Consider the following 21,971-nt stretch of genomic DNA (forward strand, 5'->3'; position numbering starts at 1 on the left):
ACACTATTTGAATGGCGAATGTTGGACCAGCTTGATAAATTCCAGTTGGTCATGGTGGATAATCCGTTTAATGTACTGTTGGACCCTATTAGCTAAGATCTTGTTGAGAATCTTGGCATTCATATTCATCAGGGATTTTGGTCTGAAATTCTCCTTTTTGATGGGGTCTTTGCCTGGTTTGGAGATCAAGGTAATGCTGGCCTTATGGAATGAGTCTAGAAGTTTTCCTTCTGTTTCTATTTTTTAAAACAGCTTCAGAAGAATAGGTATTATTTCTTCTTTGAATGTTTGGTAGGATTCCCCAGGGAGTCCATCATGTCCTGGACTCTTGTTTTTTGGGAGGTTTTTGATCACTCCTTCAATCTCCTTGCTGGTTATTGGTATATTCAGGTTGTCAATTTCTTCCTGTTTAAGTCTTCGTAGCTTATAGGTTTCCAGGAATGCATCCCTTTATTCCAGGTTGCTTAATTTATTGGCATATAGCAGTTGATAATAATCTCTGATCATTGTTTCTATTTCCTTAATGTTAGTCATAATATCTCCCTTTTCATTCATCATTTTATTAATTTGGGTTCTTTCTCTTTTCTTTTGGATAAGTCTGGCCTGTGGTTTATCAATCTTATTAATTCTTTCAAAGAACCAGCTTCTGGTTTCATTGATGTGTACTACTGTATTTCTGGTTTCTAATTCATTGATCTCTGCTCTAATCTTAATTATTTCCTTTCTCGTGTATGGAGTAGGCTTAATTTGTTGTTGATTCTCCAGTTCTTTAAGGTGTAAAAAGAGTTTGTGTATTCTGGATTCTTCTTCTTCTTCTTTTTTTTTTTTTTTTTTTTTTTGAGTGAGACTTGGATGGCTATGTATTTTCCCCTTAGGACTGCCTTTGCTGTATCCCATGGGTTTTGGACCAATGTGTTTTTGATCTCATTGGTTTCCATGAGTTGTTTAAGTTCCTTTTTGATTCCCTGGTTGACCCAAACATTCGTGAGAAGGATGGTCATTAGCTTCCAAGTGTTTGAATTTCTTTCAAACTTTTTCTTTTTCTATTTTTTTTTCTTTTTCAAAATTTTCTTGTAATTGAGTTCCAGTTTCAAAGCATTGTGGTCTGAGAACATGCAGGGAATAATCTCAGTCTTTGGTATCAGTTGAGACCTGATTTGTGACTCAGTATGTGGTATATTCTGGAGAAAGTTCCATGTGCACCTGAGAAGAATGAGTATTCTGTTGTTTTAGAGTGGAATATTTTGTATATATCTGAGGTCCACCTGGTCCAGTATGTCATTCAAAGCTCTTGTTTCTTTGTAGATTTTTCTGCTTAGATGATCTGTCTGTGGCTGACAGTGAGTGTTAGGGTATCCTACAATTAATATATTATTATCAGTATGTCTCTTTATTTTGGTTAACAGTTAACTTATGCAGTTGGCTGCTCCAATGTTGGGGCCATAGATATTTAAAATTGTTAGATCTTCTTGGCAGGTAGACCCTTTAATGGTGATATAGTGTCCTTCTGTATCTCTGACTACAGTCTTTAGCATAAAATCTAATTGATCAGATATAAGAATTGCTTTCCGAGCTTTCTTTTGTGGTCCATTGGCATGAAAGATAATTCTCCATCCCTTTACTTTCAGTCTGGATATAACTTTAGGTTCAAAATGAGTTTCTTGTAGACAGCATATGGGTGGGTCCTGTATTTTTATCCAATCTACAACCCTGTGACATTTTATGGGAGCATTTAGGCCATTAACGTTGATAGTAATTATTGAAAAGTATGATTTTATTGTCATCCTGTTGCCTGTGAAGTCATTGTTCCTGTAGCTTGTCTCTGTAAATTTCTGTTCTATATCACTCCTTGTGTCTTTCTCCTTTTATAGAACCCCCCCCCCCCTTAGTATTTCTTGCAGGATCAGTTTAATGGTCACATATTCTTTCAGTTTCTGCTGATCCTGGAAACACTTAATCTCGCCATCCATTCTGAATGACAGCCTTGCTGGATAAAGTGTTCTTGGCAGCATGTTCTTCTCATTTACTACCCTGAATATGTCTTGCCAACCCTTTCTGGCTTGCCAGGTCTCTGTAGACAGGTCTGACATTATTCTGATGTTCCTCCCTCATACAGAAGGAATCTCTTCCCCCTAGCTGACCTTAAGATGGTTTCTTTGGTTCTAAGATTTTTGAGCTTTACTATTACATGCCAGGGCATTGGTCTGTCCTCCTTGATCTTAGGAAGGGTCCTCCCTGCTTCTAGGAAACAAATGCATGTTTCACTCCCCAGATTAGGGAAGTTCTCAGCTATGATTTGCTCAACTATATCTTCTAGTCCTCTTTCTCTCTCCACCTCCTCAGGTATCCCAATAATTCTGACATTGGAACATTTCATGGCATCATTTATTTCTTTAATTTTGTCTTCATGGATTTAAAGCTGTTTGTTCCAGGCCTCCTCCTGTTCCTTCTTTTCTATCAGTTTGTCTTCTAGATCACTAATTCATTCTTCTGCCTCATTTATCCTAGCTGTTAGAGTATCTAGATTAGATTGGATCTCACTGATAGCATTTTTTAAAAAGATTTTATTTATTTATTTGACAGATAGAGATCATTAGTAGGCAAAGAGGCAGGCAGAGAGAGAGGAGGAAGCAGGCTCCTTGCTGAGCAGAGAGCCCAATGTGGGATTCGATCCCAGGACCCTGAGATCATGACCTGAACTGAAGGCAGAGGCTTAACCCACTGAGCCACTCGGGTGCCCCTCACTGATAGCATTTTTAAGTTCTGCTAGATCAGTTCTCATTTCTACCCTTAGAGAATCTATGTTACCATTAATGGTTTTCTCCATCCTAGCTATTGCCTGCATAACTGTTACCCTGAAGTCTATTTCCAACATCTTGCTTATATCCATATCCATTAGTTCTGTGGCAGAGGTCACAGTCTCTGAATTTTTCCTGTGTTGGGGATTCCCCCTCCTAGTCATTCTGGTGAGAGGTGGTTGAGGGAATGTACAGAGTCCAGATTATTGACCACAACCAAAGTAAGGTGCACCTGTTTTATAGGGAACTTAGGGTTGTTAGCTTCTTGTTCAGCTTCCAGACTATCTTCTGGGGGAAGGTCTGCCATACTGTTACTTAGGGAATCATGTTTGAGCAGAGTTGTTCTGCCCCCTGTTGGGGGGATAGACTCAGTGAAAACCATTTTTTTCTGGACTTTTGTTCTCTGGTTGGTGGCTTTCCGCATCTCTTCCAAGAGTCAGAGCAAAAACGACCATATCCACACCTGTGTCTCAAAACAGAAGGATCACAGTCTGCTCTCCAATGGCCACTCCAGGCTACACCATCTCCATTTCTGTCTGCTGCTAAAAACCACAGTGTCCTGGGTTGTGCACCCCAAAGCAACACTCTCAGCCCTTGCTTCCAGGTCCAGGCCATCTCTGCTCTTTGTGCTTCTAAAACTGCCAGCCACCCCCAGATCACACACACACACACACACACACACACACACACACACCCCTGCAGTTCCAGGTTTCAGTCTGGAGGGCTGCCCTAAAGTCCTTTTCCTGCCACTACTGGTCTTCGAGTCTGTGCTCTGTCCCCAGGATGGGAGACTTCTGCACTCCAGTGGTGCAAGATCCCAGAGGCTCCCTCCCATTCCATTTATCTTCTGATATCTGCCCACAGAATCATGGCTTCTTGTTTCAGTTTCAGACCAACTGTTGAGATAATCTGTTTGTAAAGATCCAGATATATCTTCTTAAAACATATGCTGATTTCGTGGGTGTTCAGAATGGTCTGGTATATATCCAGCTCAATTCAGAGGACCGGTTGAAATAGGATCCCCCACTCTTCCACTATCTTTTCTCTGGGAATCCTCTTAGTTATTTTAAAGTCTATGATAATTCCAGCACTGAGGCCAATTCTAGTTCTGTTTCCTTTGATTATTTTCTCTGAACACCTATGGTTACATTGTTTATTTTGTTCTGTATTTCATTATTGTTATTGTCATTATTGTTGTTGTTGTTTATGACAGACTTTATAAATAACAGACCAAAGTAAATAATATTTATATCCATAAAAAGGCCGCTCTTTTTATGTGAAGCATTAGTTTTGTGGGCTAAGTTAGCCTAATCCGTTTGACTCTCAATTGAGTTTTTGTGCACCTTTAGTTAAATTCAGGTCATCCCTAATTTAAAGGACTTATGTATTTTTTTAGGGATTTATTTATTTATTTTACTGAGGAAAGGACAGAGGGAGACAGAGAGTCTTAAACAGAGTCCAAGCTGAGCATGGGGCCCAACAGAGATGGGGAGGTGGGGGACTCAATCTTAGGAACCTGAGTTCATGATCCTGAGGTCATGACCTGAGCCAAAACCAAGAGCTGAAAGCTTAACTCACTGAACCACCCAGGTGCCCCATGACTTAAAGTACCTTAAAGCACTGACTTAAAATGGTTCCTTCTAGCACTAATAAGAGTTTGGTAATCTCTTTAACTCACACCCAACTTCTGGCTTTCTGGGTCATTTAGGTGTTCTCTTTGGTCTCTGGGCCTGCTCCCTGGGAAACCTCTGTCCTGCAGCCCAGCCCTGAGAGTTTAGAACTGAGCTGTAGGACACTTGGTGAAGGGCCAGAGATTCTCAGAAGGATTTCTCCTGCCCTATCCCCAGCCTTTGGCATACAGCTGCAGTGTAGTTAGCAAAATTTCTATGGATTTCTTTCATTACTCTCCCTCCCTAGATCTAGCTTTTGGTGGATAGTTACTTTGCCCTTAGAAAAATTCCATTACCTTAGGGGTATCTATCTCAACTTCCTTGCTCTTTCCCCAGGCTTCAGTGTACCCCATCACAGTGAATACTTGGAGAAGACGGGGTAAGTGGGTATAGACTCTGGCTAAGTTATTATGTGATTTTCATCCTTATACTGGACTACAAAATGCTGTGCAAGTTCATTAAAAGTTGGCCAGGTTTCTACATGCCTGGCCCTTATCTCGGGAAGATTCCTCCTCTTCTCATTCCTGGTAGTGGTAAAAGCAGCTTCCCAGGTGTTCATAACTTGTGGGATTTTTGTTCATTTTAGCATCTTTGCATATTTGATTCTCTGATTTTTTTTTTTGAAACTCCATTTTGTTGCTTACCCAGATTGTTCTAGTAGTTCGGGTTGAGTGTCACTCACTTGTAACTTTCTATATACTAAGTGCAGTTGGTGATTAAAAATGAGTACTACTTATTTGATCTTATGCTCTAGAACACTATGAAATTCTCAGCCAACCTCAGAAAATTGCAAGGAAAAAAAAATCCAACATGAAAATTTATCTATTTCTGATCTTTTATTTCATACCATGTTCTTCTTTCATACTCAGTGTTTGACTCAAAATTCCAGTTTCTTTCTTTGGTACTTTTCTTTATGCTGATATCCTCAACTGATTCAAATGTACCATTTTTCTCTTTAGGCCAGCTTTTCTTTCTATAGGGACATAGGACTCTTCCTGATATTAAATCTTGGTCTGTGATCATTTTCTTCTCTTTTAAAATCATTCCCATTTCTTGGCAACTTCATGCAATTAGATACTCAGCACAATTTCTACTGATGATTTTTTGAAAATTATATTTCAAATAATGTATGGCCCCATGGATCTATCACATAAGTATGTTGCTATGATTAATCAGCACACACTTTATCAATTATTTTTACTTGATTGAATTTCCTCAAACCTATTTACTGTGAATAACATCAAATAAAGGTGATCCACTCTAGGGGGTTTCCATAAATCTCATCATTATGTTTTTATATTACTCTAGATTTTATACACATATTATACAGTTTAACAGTGAATATTCAATAATTTATAGATTAAGAAATTTTTTATTCTCGGTATTATTCAAATGATTAAACATTTGATGCAACATTTCAAGCACAGATATTCCATTCAGTCATTAAATAGTGTAACTGTAGAATTGTCAAAATGAACACAAGAAGACGAAGTCTTCCCATTAAAGCTAAAATGTAGCTTTGCCAAAAAATTCACCCACCCTGTAGAAAGTCCATATTCTAAAATATAGTTGCAGAAATTAGAGATTAAACTGCACAAAGTCAGCAGTGGTGCTTAAATAAGTGATATATGTATACATATTGTGGAATGAAATAAAAAAGGGGTGGGTTGGTTAGGAGAGAAATACCATATAATTTCATTCAAAAAATACTGCTTAGCTAACATTTAATCTAGTTAAATACCAAAATTTAAATACTCAGTTCTCCCATACACCCCATTATTACTCATTTGCAGGAAACAAGTGGTCAAGAAACATTTAAGTTTTGAAAAATATGTGATAAAAATGTAAAATTTGTCTGATTCCACATGTCTGAGCCTCCTGATTACTGTTCAAATGGGTATTTGAATGTATGTATGCATGTGTGTATGATTTAATCACACTATAGTCCTGAGTTAATCAGAGTAAGATGTCTAGTTTAGTCACTATAGCATTTTTTAACCCACCAATTTTCAAAAGAAGGGAGAAAAATCCCATTCCCTTATAGCACATGAAATATTTTGAGATGAAAATTTCCTTAATGAAGAGTAGAATGAGAATTATGATAGACTATTATATAGGGAAATGCCCTAGTAAAGAAAACAGGAATTGTAGAAACATCTGGGTTGGATTTTCAACATAAGCAACCAAACATTGTACTCACTAGAAGCAAACCTTCCCAAAGAAAACACACTGAATCTGTCCGCTTTTATTAATGTGCCTCACTGGTGAATCTCTGGTGGTGATGGATCACCTTCATTTAAGGAATGATGTGCTGGAAAAATGCATTATTTTCAGGACTAACAGAGTGGATTAATGCAAGTGTGTACTGAAAAAAAAATTCAAAACTCTCTCGTGATATATGCTGATTTTTGGGTGTTCCCCATTTGCACGGCTGTTTAAGCAAGCACTCTAAATGGAAATGCACTTGACATTTTTGTAACTGGATGTGATCAAACAACATTGGAATTTAGCTGATTTTTTCAGAAAATTATTAAACCAATTTCTTTCTCATTTCCAATACTTGCATGGGGAAAAACAGGAATGAAATATATTTAATAAAAATTGACACTCAGATAGAAAGCTGCTTCCGAATAATGTAAGGAGGTTGATATCTTTTTTTTTTTTTTTCTTTCTTTCTTTCTCTTCCTTCTTCTGTCACAGTATTCTCTGGCTGCATACATCATCAGAGGAGAATTTTGATCACCTGTTTCCAGGCCTTGGTAAAGCAATTCAGGATAAATGTTCCATAAGGTACCTTGAGACTGAGTTATGCTTGCCATTAATGTTTATGTGACAAGGACTTGTTAATACAGAAATATTCTTAAATGCTCTGTAATAAATGATTTTGGCCTTGCAGTGCCTGGCGGTAGACAACTGAGCTTTAAATTCTGCCAGGGAGGTAAGAGATATCCCAGTAAGATGATTATGTCTGCTGCACAAGATTACCAGGCACAATGGTTATTATATTAGCTGTTACAAGTGAGAGTAACCTATGAACCAGGCTGGTGACAAGAAATGTAATTATTAGGCTCTTTGGAACTTACACCTGCAAGAGGATTCCTGTTGTTTTACTGAAAATCAACTTAGTTATCTACTGCCACATAATAAATTACCACAAACTTAGCAGCTTAAAGTAACATGTACTTGGGTGCCTGAGTGGCTCAGTGGTTTAAAGCCTCTGCCTTCGGCTCAGGTCATAATACCAGGGTCCTGGGATCGAGCCCCACATCAGGCTCTCTGCTCAGCAGGGAGCCTGCTTCCCTTCTCTGCCTGCCTCTCTGCCTATTTGTGATCTCTGTCTGTCAAATAAATAAATAAAATCTTAAAAAAAAAAAAAGTAACACATACTTATTACCTAACAGTTTCCGTGGTCTGGAATCAGGGCACAGCTTAGCTGAGACCCCTGCTTTAGGCTCTTGTAAGGCTGTAATCAAAGTATCCATGAGGGATGGAGTCTTACTGCGGCCTGACTAAAGAAGGCTCCACTTACAAGTTCATATTGTTGTGAGGACCCAGTTCCTTGCTGGCTGTTGGCTGGAGGTCTCTCTCTTTTCCTTGCCATGCTCATATGGCAATTTTTTCACCAAAGTCAGAAGACACAGAGCTAAAATGAGATTCTTCTGGCAGGCAGAAACTATAATCCTACTAACCTAATGACAGAAGTGACATCCATCATCTTTGCCAGATTCTATTGGCTAGAAGCAAGTCACAGGTCCTGTTCATACTCAAAGGGAAATGACTACACACAGGCGTGAATACCAAGAGTCAGGGATCACTGGGAGCACATCACATTTGCCAAGCTCTAAAGTATTTCTCTAATTTTGAATCCAGTTACATCTAAATAACTTGGTAGTCCTGCAAAATTCTTTACAAACATTTTTGTGGAGAATTTGTAGACTTAAGGAATACTAAGCGATGTATTACAAAGTGAGCCTAGAAGTTAGAGAACATATATTTTTTGATGCTTCTCCACTCTTTGCTAGCTATATAACATAGCATTATGTCTAGCCTTCCACACCTCCATTTCCCACACGTGAAATAGAAACAGCATGCTTATGCTGCCTATCTCACTAACATATTCTAATAAGTAAATGACATAAACCAAAAAAGGTGCTTTGAACAAATAAGTTGCTTAAAACCATAAAATCTACATGCAGGTGGTCTGACTTTCCCCAGATTTTACTAGCCTGAGATCCCATATATAATAATGATTCACATGTTTTGATTCCATAGTTCACCACAAGTAATTCCAAGTTCACTGCATCTCCTTGGAAATACCTCCTACCTCCTATCCTGAGTGTTTCTGTGAGCTTCCAAAGAATATCTCATATTCTGATAAATACTCTCAATCAGAGGCCGGATGCCATCTACAATTTCCTGCTTTTTCTCCTGCCCTGGGTTGCCTGTGTGGGTTCCTGGAAATCTGCTGGGTCCATCGTCTTCTCTAGGAACAATGCCCTAGACCTTCGGAGGTGGCAGATCTATGAGTTGAGGGTTTCAGGAAGGCCAATATAGTACATATTCCTCCTTCCCCTCAAGTTTAGAGCCAGTTGAAATACAGACATAGGAGTTTGATAAATATAGACTAAAATATTAGCTTTATTATATTTGGAGATAGATTGGAAAACTTGGTTTTATGACTCTACACAGATCTCCATATAGCAATTGCCTGAGTTCTGATCTTGGAAAACTCTTTTTAGGAATGCAGGTATGCAGGTTGTTGATGCAGATAAGCTGCAAGGGGAAATCATAGCCTCATCTCCACCAAGCCCTGATAGCAGGGACAGAGATAGTAAGGCCGCTAGGGTATGGACTGCTTTCCCACAAACTGAAGAACAGGAGCCAGTAGGCATCAGATCTTCCTCATCTTATCAATCATATCCATCAATCCTTTTCCCATGGAGAGGAGGGACTAAGGGAAGGACAGACAGGCTGAAGGAAGAAATTCACATAAACATGAGAAAAATGAAATAGGACACCCCTTAAATTATGTATTTGTCTAACAGAAAGTTGGAGACCAATTGGTCTCTCTGAGAAGGTTTGATGAAAGATAGAAGGTATCAAGCATTGCTAATTTTTTTTCTGTGAAGAGACAGAGAAAAGAATGTTTCAGCCAGGGTACAGCTCTGCTACCCATATGTAATAAAAGTGAAACATTACTGGCATATTGTGATGTCTACTCCTTGTGAAATGGACTGGGCCCCAACTAGAGGTTGGTAAAACTAAACCAAATGGCACCACAATACATCAACAACAGCAGCAACTCCTCACTAACATAGTTATTTTTTTGCCAGTTCTTTTTGCAAGGTTACGTACTTCGGTTAGTTGAAAGTCAGTGATCACAGTTAACTGAAAACCTGAAAATAATGGTACATAGCATGGTGCTATTTATTAAGACTGATTTTCTTCTTTTACTATCTTTGTCAAGGACTTACTGTGCCTCTCATGAAGTTTTAGAAACTCACAAGAGGGCTAAAGAAGATCAAGTACCAAAGAAAAGTGAAATGGTTTGCAAACTATTTGCAGGACACCAGGTCTGATTCAGACAATGGAAATGAAATAGTAAGTGAATCTGTGTTTTAAGCAATATTAAAGGGAAAAGCAATTTCTCCTTGACTTCTTTAAATGTGCACTGAATACAAAAATGTTTTTTACCTGTTTGAAGATATAACACATAAAACCAACCAGTCTAGGGAATTCTTATGTCCCCATCTGGTTTGCCTATGACTTACCAAGTTCGTACAAAAGTCAAATTTTTATCATTATTTATGGGTCACTTCCCTTTGCTACATATCCACTGGACCAATCTTAATGACAGACTCTCTTTGCTCTCATCTTCCAAAGAGTATGGGTTGGTTAGTGTCTCTAAGCCTGAGTATTTCCCAGGAAATTTTTAGTCTCTCATAAAATTAGGCTTCTCTACTCTTCAGATTTCCCAGTTATGTCCCAGAGTACCAGCAGCTTAAGTTCAAGTCAGGACTTCTCTTACTCCCACCACTCTTCTCCACTTCTCATCAATAATCTCTTGGAAGTAAGTTGATGGAAACTGAAATGAGGTGACAGGAATAAAATATGCTCACTCAGCACTTTCCCTATATTTGCCCTTGAGGGAGAAGTAAAGTTCTATCTCTTCAATGAGATCATTTAATCTTTGTAGGTAAAAAGTTGGGATTACCAGATGCTAAGAATTTGTCATAATTCAGCTTATTTTCTTCGTGTGATGCTCAGCTGCCTGTATTTGTTGGCTAGTTACACAATCACGAGTGTTCCACAAAGGTGAAGGGGGAATCGGATAGAATATTTTCTTCTCTTGAGCAGGGTGAGCTCACATTTGAGATTTAAAATGCATTATATTGCAGGTGTTGACCCAATCCTTGCTAATGCAGAGGAAAATGCACCCCCATGACAGGAAAGGGAGCTAAAAATGTTTCCTGCTGTGCTTATAGCTCTGTCATCACTGTCCATTATTCTTCGTAGATGGTTTTATTGGCTGCTTTGGTCCATAACTCTTCCGCTTAGCAGTTCTTATCTCAAAAACAACTCAATCATCCACCTGTCCATCACTCGTCATGATTTCTATTGTGTCACTAAATGGAAAATTGCTGAATAAAATATCTCACTTTTAATATAGACCTAAAGTGAGACAATAAAGAGTATACTTTGATCTTTCTCCAAAACTAACAGTGCTGATTCTAACTAGCCTCTACAGTAGATGTTGCAGCAGCTAAGGATATTTACACCAGTGATATTCTTTGGATTGTAGTCCTGATTTGTGCCTCTTCTCCCAATGCTAGGGAAATTTAGGACTAGAGGAGATTCATACACAGAGGAAATAAGATGGTTTGGCTTGGGATTTCAGAGTTTTCACTCATTTCTTGTCTCCTAAAATAATACTTTCAAAACATTATATGGTCCAGGATAGCATAAGGAACTGGGCCAAGAAACATTTTTATAAAGTCACTCATGCTCTGTCTTTTTGATCAGATAAATAGAAATTAGATAGTTAGAGGAGATAGCTGAGAAAGGAAATAGATTACCAATAATGCTAGAAAGTTTTACTTCTAAAAAACAGTAAAAATGCCCCATTCTTCTTATTTCTGATCTAGATTTCAAGTTAAATAATTATATTTATGTGTTACATGCTCTCTTATTGCAAGTCTGATTTTTTTAAAAAGAATTTATTTATTTGACACAGAGAAAGTACAAGCAGAGGGAGAGAGAGAAGAAGGCTCTTTGCTGAACAGGAAGCAGCCTAATGTGAGGCTCCATCCCAGGACCCTGGGATCAGGACCTGAGCCGAAGGCAGACACTTAACTGACTTAGCCACCCAGGCACCCCAACAAAGCCTGATTTTCTGAAAAGGACTCCAATGAAGACTGCAATCATTAGGGTTTTAGAACTTGTGACAACAGGAGGATATCCATGCTTACCTTAAGTAGTTCTTAACTTTTAAGTAACCGCTTTCCTATTTCAATGGTAGTCATAGAAACTTGCTGAATATGTTGGACAATACAGCCAGAGCACAACTCTGATTATTCATGGGCTCTGTGAGGGTATTTATTATTTGTTCCAAATAGAGATAATACTTCAATTGACATATTTTTAGGTTCTGGGCCACTACAAATCTTATAACCACTCATCTTTCTTTTGTTGCCATTAGGAGCCTGAGAGCCCATATTTAGGATGTGAAAAATCCTTAAAATGTGTGCTTATTACATAGACCAGTAGAACAGAGTAGAGAGGCCAGATATGGACCCTCAATTCTGTGGTCAAATAATCTTTGACAAAGCAGAGAAAAATATACAGTGGGAAAAAGATAGTCTCTTCAGTAAATGGAGCTGGAAAAACTGGACAGCTATGTGTAGAAGAATGAAACTAGACCATTCTCTCACACCATACACAAAGATAAACTCAAAATAGATAAAAGACCTCAATGTGAGGCAGGAATCTATCAAAATCCTAGAGGAGAACATAGGCAGTAACCTCTTCAACATTGGCCACAGCAACTTCTTTCAAGATATGTCTCCAAAGGCAAAGGAAACAAAAGTGAAAATGAAATTTTGGGACTTTATCAAGATCAAAAGCTTCTACACAGCAAAGGAAACAGTCAACAAAACAAAGAGGCAATCTAAGGAGTGGGAGAAGATACTTGCAAATGACACTATAGACAGAGGGCTGATATCCAAGATCTATAAAAGACTCCTCAAACTCAACACACACAAAACAGATAATCATGTCAAAAAATGGCAGAAGACATGAACAGACACTTCTCCAAAGAAGACATACAAATGGCTAACAGACAGATGAAAAAATGTTCATCATCATTAGCCATCAGAGAGATTCAAATCAAAACCACATTGAGATACCACCTTACCCCAGTTAGAATGACAAAAAGTAACAAGACAGGAAACAACATGTGTTGGAGAGGATGTGGAGAAAGGGGAACCCTCATACTGTTGGTGGGAATGCAAGTTGGTGCAGCCACTTTGGAAAATAGTGTAGAGATTCCTTAAGAAATTAAAAATAGAGCTTCCTTATAACCCTGCAATTGCATTACTGGGTATTTACCCCAAAGATACTGAAGTAGTGATGTAGTGGGCCATCTGAACCCCAATATTCATAGCAGCAATGGCCACAGTTGCCAAACTGTGGAAAGAATCAAGATGCCCTTCAACTGACGAATGAATGGATAAAGAAGATATGGTCCATATATACAATGGAGTATTATGCCTTCATCAGAAAGGATGAATACCCAACTTTTGTATCAACATGGATGGGACTGGAGAAGATTATGCTGAGTGAAATAAGTCAAGCAGATAGAATCAATTATTGTATGGTTTCACTTACTTGTGGAGCATAAGGAATAACACAGAGGACATTGGGAGATGGAGAGAAATGAGTTGGGGGAAATCGGAGGGGGAGACAAACCATGAGAGACTGGGGACTCTGAGAAACAAACTGAGGGTTTTGGAGGGGAGGGGCCTGGGGGTTGGGTGAGCCTGGTGGTGGGTAATATGGAGGGCATATATTGCATGGAACACTGGGTGTGGTGCATAAACAATGAATTCTAGAGCACTGAAAAGAAATAAAATTTTTAAAAATGTGTGTTTTTCAGACTCACCTTAATCATGTTTGAGCTTGCGTTTGCCCCACTTTCCAGAGTGTAGATGTATTCACACGTAAATGCATATACACATATGTGCACACTGCACATCATATTTTCTATATTTTGCATACAACAAGTGTGATTCGAGTTTGAACTGGACACCAATTAATGAATTAACTAAAGACTGTGAGCATACTGACAGTTTAACTCAGATCACCTTTCCATCTGGATTAAGTGCTCGCTACTGCCATTGTTTGAAATCTCCTGATAGATGGTGCTGGTGCTTTATTTTAGCATGCTAAAAATGGGTCAGCTACTTCTTTCTTTCTTTTTTTTTCCATCCAGATCTCATGGGTTTTGTTTTGTTTAATAGATTCTTTCAAAAAAGTGGGATCTTGCCCTTGGTTTCTAAGAAGCCTTTTGTTAGGTTCAAGCCCAGTAATCACAAACAATGTAGAAGGTAATGGGGTGTGACAGACATAGTTTGCTCTTCTCGGGATTTCAGTTACACTTCAGTTTTTATATTCAGGAAATGAAAGTGCCTTTAAAATCTCTCATCTGTATATAAAATGAGTAAAAAACAAATTGAAAAGAATAGAAGCTATAGCCACAGAATTTATGATGGAACTATAGAGAGCAAGATGGCATTGGTCCACGGAAGAGAGAGAAATACGCTTTTTAGTATCTTTATAGAAAAACAGAAAAACCTTCAAGTTACATTTTGCATCACATATGTTTAGTACAGACAATTTCAGAGAGTGTTTGATAGTAGTGGTGTCATAATCAGCCTGTGAGGAGAGAATGTAATGGTCGAAGTGCATAGGCATCTTCACTCTGCCTCACCCCTGACCCGGAGCTGTCTCTATCACCACTTTCTGAAAATTCCTTCTTCTCCAAGTACTGGAAGTACAGGCAGCCCTCTCCAGGTGGATTCTTTGTGTCCCCTACCATCCCTGACAATATCCCCAGGCTCACTGCCCACACTCTGGATGCTCCTGCGTCCCCTCAGTTACTAAGCACACTCAGGGCTGGACTTCGTGCGGTTGTCAAAGTCCTAATTAAAATTCTTTAACTATCAGAACTATCCGGAGTGGACTTTTTTTTTTTTTAAACTGCAAATTTAGTTAGAAAATAACTGAGACAGAGAGGATTTTGGCTAATTTAAGCAATTTATTATTCTTCCCTGTGAAAAGCAGAGAGTAATAAAAGACGAGAGGGACAAGAACAAAAGCTGCTGGCTCATTATTCCCTGAGTTAAAACTTGGAGGTGAAACCTGCGGAAATGTAAACACTACATTGGGTGTGGTAGCCACCCACTTACAAAGTGGAAGCATGGGACCATTAGATTATTATTCTTAGCTTTAGGGTGCTTAGAATAGAGTGAGGATCCCATTGTCTTCACTTTTTTGTCAAGACCCTGTACCCGTCTTTCTGTTCTCCTGAAGGGATCTCAAATATGCCTCGGTGGCATAGTAATTATTTTAAGCTGAAGGCATTTGAGTTTCTGAAATCTCTTATCTGCCTAAAAGCAGAGTCTCCCAAAAGAACTCAATTGTCATAAATCCCCTCCCAGAGAGCAACCAGGAAAGACAGATTCTTATCATCAGAAACAAAAAAAGAAGTCAGCAGCACACAGAAAAGACCTTGTCACAAAACTATCATCTTGCCCATCTGTTCTCCTGAGGGCTTATTTATTTTACCAAAACGTTATTTGTTTTCCCTTAAGTGTCTTTCTCTATATACCCCCTTCTAAGAATTTATTTTTCTTCTCCTTATCCCTTTAGTCTATGATTCCTGAATTCCAACCAGCACACGAGTCGCATTTCTTGGTGAAGTCCCTTATGTTCTTTATGCATTAAAATCAGTTTTTTTTTTTTCTCTTCCTAATCTGCTTCTGTCAGTTTCATTCACAGGTCTCCAAGAATTAACTAAGAGGGTGGAGGAAAATTTTTCCTTGAAAATAGGGCTTTATGCTTGTGCTTACCAATTTTAGCAGTTCTCTCTGTCATTTTTCTTTAGGTGGATTCCAGAGCCCAATGTATTACAGAACTTCATGCATGTGCATTTAAAACGGTGAAGTCATAACATGTATCCCCATGTAGATAAATAAATTAATTCCTTAAAATTTTCACATGGCTATTTATATAAAATTGTGATTTCTGAGATACCCTTAAAGCAAAGGTAATCATGAGAAAATATGTTTAGTACAAACTCTGGAGTCTGGTTAATGAAGATTCTTCCCAGATCTTTTCTTACCGCAGAAGCCAGTAATTCAAAAGGAGATTACATTTTTGATAATGTTCAGAAAAACTTTAAATTCAGGCTTATATTACCAAAGACGTATAGATTTGGTATTTTCTTTCCCTCTCCATTTGTTCATAGCTTGACTTCCAAGAGAAAGACAGAGATTTGGCTCTGACTTATTCCTTCCTTATTATCTGTTCATCTTAGATCATGGGTAGCTCACTAATGGATGCTGATAAAAAACACAACATCCAAATAGTCCCTAGCAAAGGGCAAATGGGTATGGCCATATGAAAATATGAATTTAAAAATGAAATAAAAACAAGATTGACACTGCACTATCTCACTGTCTGAAGTTTCCTTCATTCTGCAATGGAAAGCTGGATAGGAGTCTTTTTTTAGTCTTGTTTTGTTTTGTTTTGTTTTAGCAAAATGTCTAGTCATGTGACTCCCTATAGAATAGTCTTCATGATAGTGCCAAGTCATTTAACATGGTGTTCAAACTTTATTATTTCTCTTCCTCTACTCCTTTATAGCCCTATCATAGTGCCTATCACATTCTATTAGGATTTTCTATTTACTTTTCTGTCTTCCTTACTAAATTAATATTTTGTCAAGACAGGAGCATTTAATATCTCTATCCCCAGAAACAAACACAAATTATATCTGTATGCCAACACCCAACTCGTCTGTTTAGCACACAGCAGGTGCTCAATATATGTGTACTGAGGGGACTCCTAGCTGGAATCCTTCCTCTGATCTTTCTGCCTGCTTAGCTCTTATATTTCCATTAATACTAACTTCAAAAAAATCATCTTTATAATTGCTGGCCTGGTCTCACAGGCAGAATTATCACACACTAATCTTTGCTTCCATGGCACTCTGGTCATAGCACCCGTATTGCATTTAAACATGCTTTTAATTGTTTCTGTATTTCCTTTCAGATAAGAACTAGTCTAATTCATTTTTATTGCCTGAATCTAACACTACATGTAACAAAAAAAAAAAAGAACTGCTGAATAAATATCTGTGAAATGAATAAAGGAACAATCTCTATGGCAGGAAATACATGAGGTTTTTTTTTTTTTTTTTCTCTAGTGCTATGGGGTGGAATTGTGTCCCACAAAATAATATGTTGATGTCCTGACTCTTAGTTCCTCAGAATGTAATTTTATTTGGAAATAGCGTTCTTATAGAAGTAACTAGTTAAAGTGAGATCATGCTGGAGTACGGTGGGCCCTTAATCTAACATGACTAGTATCCTTATACAGATAGGAGACACAGACACGGAGGGAAGATGGCTACCAAGACAGAGGCAAAGATTAAAAACTGTGCTGTAACAGGCCCAGGAACACCTGGGGCCACTGGAAACTGAAAGATACAAACACAGATTGTCCTCTAGGGGTTTGAAGGGCCTATGGCACTGTCAACGGCTTGGTTTTGGACTCTGAACCTCAAGAACTGTGAGAGAATAAATTTCTTCTGTCTTAAGCAAAACGGAATGAAAGAATCAGCCATTTATATATGGTTCTCTACGTGTAGATATGTATATAGCCATATATATGTTATTACATTGTGGTGAAGAATGGAATAGTGAAGGTGAAGTCTAGGCTGCTTGTTAGGAATTGAAACCAAGAGGGCGCTAACTGATTTAAATTATCCTTCGTCCACACAAAAGCTCATAGGTTAAAGAGAGAAAATGATAATGTCACAGAAGGAGAGTTATTTCAGCAATGCTGGTTCTCTTCTATTTGGAATATTCTGAAAAAGATATAAGCATATACAAGACCCCAGTATGTGCCAAAATTAGAGAGCTCATTAACAGCTCTAAGAAACTTGTGTTGAATAGAATACTGTAGAACCTGGGCAGAAAAGTCTAAGCCTGGCAAGTCAGTGATTCAGAGTCTTTTCATGTACCTTAATTAATAAAGGAAGGGGTTTTGAGAAAATCCATGGCACAATGGCACGTGATTAAGACAGCCTATCAAGAGCCCGTGAAATACACTTCTGAGTTATCTTCAAATAGATTCTATAAATGATGGACTCTCAGGAGAAAAAGAAGTGCTGGAAATAGATCTAATGATCTCTGAGACAAATGGAGCAGACCAAATCTGTGACTGATTTCGCTCTTATTCCTATTTCAAACCAAATATTCCTAAATATGTGCCCATTCAGTCAATCATGAATTCCTATGATCAAGTATGTATTTGAAAATATGCTTTAATTTTTTTCAGTTATCTTTACTTTTCATACTTTCATATTTTTTTCCCTTTATACTTTTTCACAAAGCTTTGAAGAATGAGCCTTTGTTGAAAACAATCTAGATCTCATACAATCCCTCTTTCTCTTCCTTCAGTTCAGAATTACTTTCCTTTCTTTGGGTGTCCTGTCCCCACCCTCCAGATGACTTGCCTCATTTCAGGCCATGAGTCTTGCCCTTTGCACCTTTCAGGCCATCATTAGTCATTTCAAAGATTTTACAGAGGAATGATAAAGGAAACTGTTATTTGAAGGACTTAGGTCTGTGCATTATTATTTTGGCCTTGACAAATACCCATTGGTAATGAAGACTTCAAAGGGCCTTCATTAGGACCTCAGGATGGAACAGTGGGGGAAGGAAGTTAATTACCTGGAGCCAAAAATCCTATTTTCCCTTTAACAACTCAGGGCTGCACTTTAAAGGCAATCAAATGGAGTGCTGTTTGGCAAATAGTCAGCCTTTCTTGAAATGCTGACTGTAATTAGATGCTCTCCTGTCTGTCATTAAAGACAAATTATTTCTAAATGGTTAACATTTGAGTGCTGCTCTGTGTCTTCAACCTTTATCATAATTATATTGCCAATATTGACCAAAATATTCTAAACTGAGAAATGGGAGCTTATGGCAAGGCTAATTGCTTGATAATGAATTACTGCTGCTCTTTAGAAAAAACTTGCACTATTTATTTTGCCTTCATTTTCTTTAGGGGTTTTGACATTTGCAATTCAAATTTACTAGGAAGAAGTCTTCTGTGGAAAGAATCATCCATCCCCTGATAGTGGCTAATTTTGTTCCTAATTGGGGCTGTGAACCACTGAAAGGGAAAAACAACAACAACAAACACAACAACAACAAAAATAAACCCAAGCCAACTTCTAATCCTGTCCAAAATCCACTGGTTTGAAAGAAACCCAGATGTCATTAGTATGTCAATGCTCCCTGATGAGAGATAAGGAGGAAAAAAAGCATTTCTGACTTTTAGAGGAGGTTTTGAGACTGTCATGTCATCAGGTTCTGCAATGTTTAATGGTTTACCTCATCCTATTGTAACTGAATGCACTACTCTTATTCAGTTACTAGTCACCCTACATAACACTAGGAAGTCCCAAAAAAAGGGCGCAGGTTCTGTGCTCTGACCTTATGGTGATAAATGATTTAGACTCTTCACCTTTCAAATGGTCAATTTTGAGACTGCCACTTGTGCCTATTTCATTAGTATTAGTCCAGTACTTTCTTTCATCTTAAGTACCTAATAGGCTCGAGGACAAGTTTTTTGTTCAGAATGCTGAACAAAATAATATGGTATGTTCCTGGTTATAAAATATAGACCACATTTGTTTTTAAGTGGTAATGATCATCATTATTAAACTGAATGGTTCAAGGTGCAGATATCAAATCTATTACAGGAATAAATAGCATAACCCAAATGTTTATTTCTCCATTGTCCAATAAAACTTCTCTTTAGTAATGAAGAATAAGCTATAAACAATAACTTGGCCATGAGTTATTTGGATGTTACTCCATGCTAGGAAGTGTGCTAACCCCTTTTACGTATTTTTGGTTTAATATTCACAATAACCCTACGAAATATGTATTATTCTTTCTCTTTTATAAATGAAGAAACTAAGGCTTGCAGACATTATTTCCCCTGGACCTACAACTGGCTGAGCCAGAAATCTGAGCTATGTTTTCAAAATCACGTTTTTTTTCACATAGACAATTATTACCCAATTCTCTAAACATTTTATGCCATTGTTGTTCCCTTTTTCAAAAACAGCATTATAAATACTGTGGAAATACAATATTGGAGGCTCTTGACAAACTATGAAAGGAAATTAAGGAAATTAAGTCACCTTCACTGTTAACAAAATTAATCTTTGAACTATTACTAACTGAGGTTAGCTACTTAACTATTGTCTATATTTAATGTGTGTATCTGAACTTATAGAGAAAATCTACAGTGGGGCTCTGCAAACCATACCCCCCATCTCCCTTGCTGATGCCTGTTTTTGCAAGTAAAGATATATTGGAACACGGCCTTCCCCGTTCATTTATATATTGTCTATGACTACTTTCACAATAACACTGTGAAGGGCTCCAGAATATACTACTGGGATATAAGGATTATTTTGAGCTGAAGACATTTGAGAGTTAAAAGATGCAAAAAAGGCTTTGTCTGAACTCCCCTTACCTGCCTAAAAGCAAAACCTCCCCCAAAGACTTCAACTGTTATAACTCCCTTCCCCAGAATTTCATAACCAGGGAAGAATGACTCCTATCAAGGAGATGAGAAGTCAGTACTGGGATAAGAAATTGCCTAAAAAGAAATTGTTACAAAACTATCATATCTCCTATCTATTTTCCTAAGGGTCCATTTATCTTTCCTGAGTGATTTGTTTTCCCATAAGTATCTTTTCTCCTCCACCTTTTCCCACATTAAGATGGTATACAGGCCCCAAATTCTAACCCCCTCTTTCAGCCACATTTTCTGTGAGCTGTCCTGTGAACTAACAAGAATTAACCTTGTCCTTTCTCTTGCTAATAGGTCTTTTTCAGTTTAATTTGCGGGCCAAAGTACAAATTTAAGAGGGTTGAGGAAAGTTTTTCCTTCTTGACAAATGCAATGTCAGATTGTTGCAACAGAGATCCTGTGGCCTACAAAACCTGAGATATTTTGCTTTATCTGGCATTTCAGAGAAAGTTTGCTGACCTCTGGGGAGGCTGAGAGATCTTGCAGAAAGGAGATATAGAATTTCACTACCCTTTAGCTTACTTCACAATGAATATGAAGTTTATATGAAAGGGCAAAATCATGTTATTTACTTGCAAATGATCATGTAGGTGCTGGAGGAAATATATAAGCTTGTTTACTGCCATATTGGCAATGTGTTTCTTGGCAGCAGGACCCGGATGGCTATTTCTTGTCATAAGGAAGTTACTGTATCATTGCTGTAAAATTTCTTCCTATCAAATGTGCCTAATTTAAGTTCCAATCAGATATCTAGTGTGTAGTAAACATGTGACACAATAAATATTCAAAGATTTCATCTAGAAAATTATTGTTTAATTTCTGTTTAAATTGTTACAAAGTTTAATAATTACCTATGTATTCTTCCTCTTCTGTGTGTTCAAATCTTACTGACCTCCTCATAAATATTTATAAATGTTAGGTCCATAATCAAAGGAGTGAGACTGATACAAAGCGAAAGTCAAGTAAAGCTTTATTTCGTGCCAAGCATCGAGAACAAACCGACCATTCAGGGCCACCTCTTACAGAGAGGGTGACCACCCCCAGCCTCACAGACTAACTTTTATAGAGCAAAGTCCATGTGGTTGAAGCTGCAGTCATGCTAGGTCACACACAGGTGACCAACTGAATTATAATTCACCCCATAGTAGCTATTTGAACTAGCCTATCTCCTTGGTCAGAATTGGTGCCCAAAAGGTGCCCAAAAGGCAGGGCCCACACTCCTTGGTAGCTAGGGAGACAGTATGTGTGCCCCACTGATTGGATGTCTCCACCTGACCAGACTCATCCCTGCATTCGGGCTCTGTTACCTCCACCTGACCTGACCTGCCCTTGTATTTGGGCTCTGTTATCAGGGACTTGTTGACCATATTTTACTGGTTTCCTGGACTTGCTTTTAAGTAAGTTCCCGGGGGGGGGGGGCAGGGTCAGTTTAAGTTTTACTGCATAAACAACAAAATGGCTGTTCAACCGAGGTGGGGCTGCTCTGGCTAAATAGGCCCTTACAATAAGCACTCTATATACATGATTATGTACTTTTAATGCTATATGTTTCCTTTGTAGAAAGATTTTTTCATGCTAGTAATATTTAAACAGCATTTCTGTT

Source organism: Meles meles, chromosome 2 (genome assembly GCF_922984935.1).
Source record: "Meles meles chromosome 2, mMelMel3.1 paternal haplotype, whole genome shotgun sequence".
Taxonomy (NCBI): Eukaryota; Metazoa; Chordata; class Mammalia; order Carnivora; family Mustelidae; genus Meles; species Meles meles.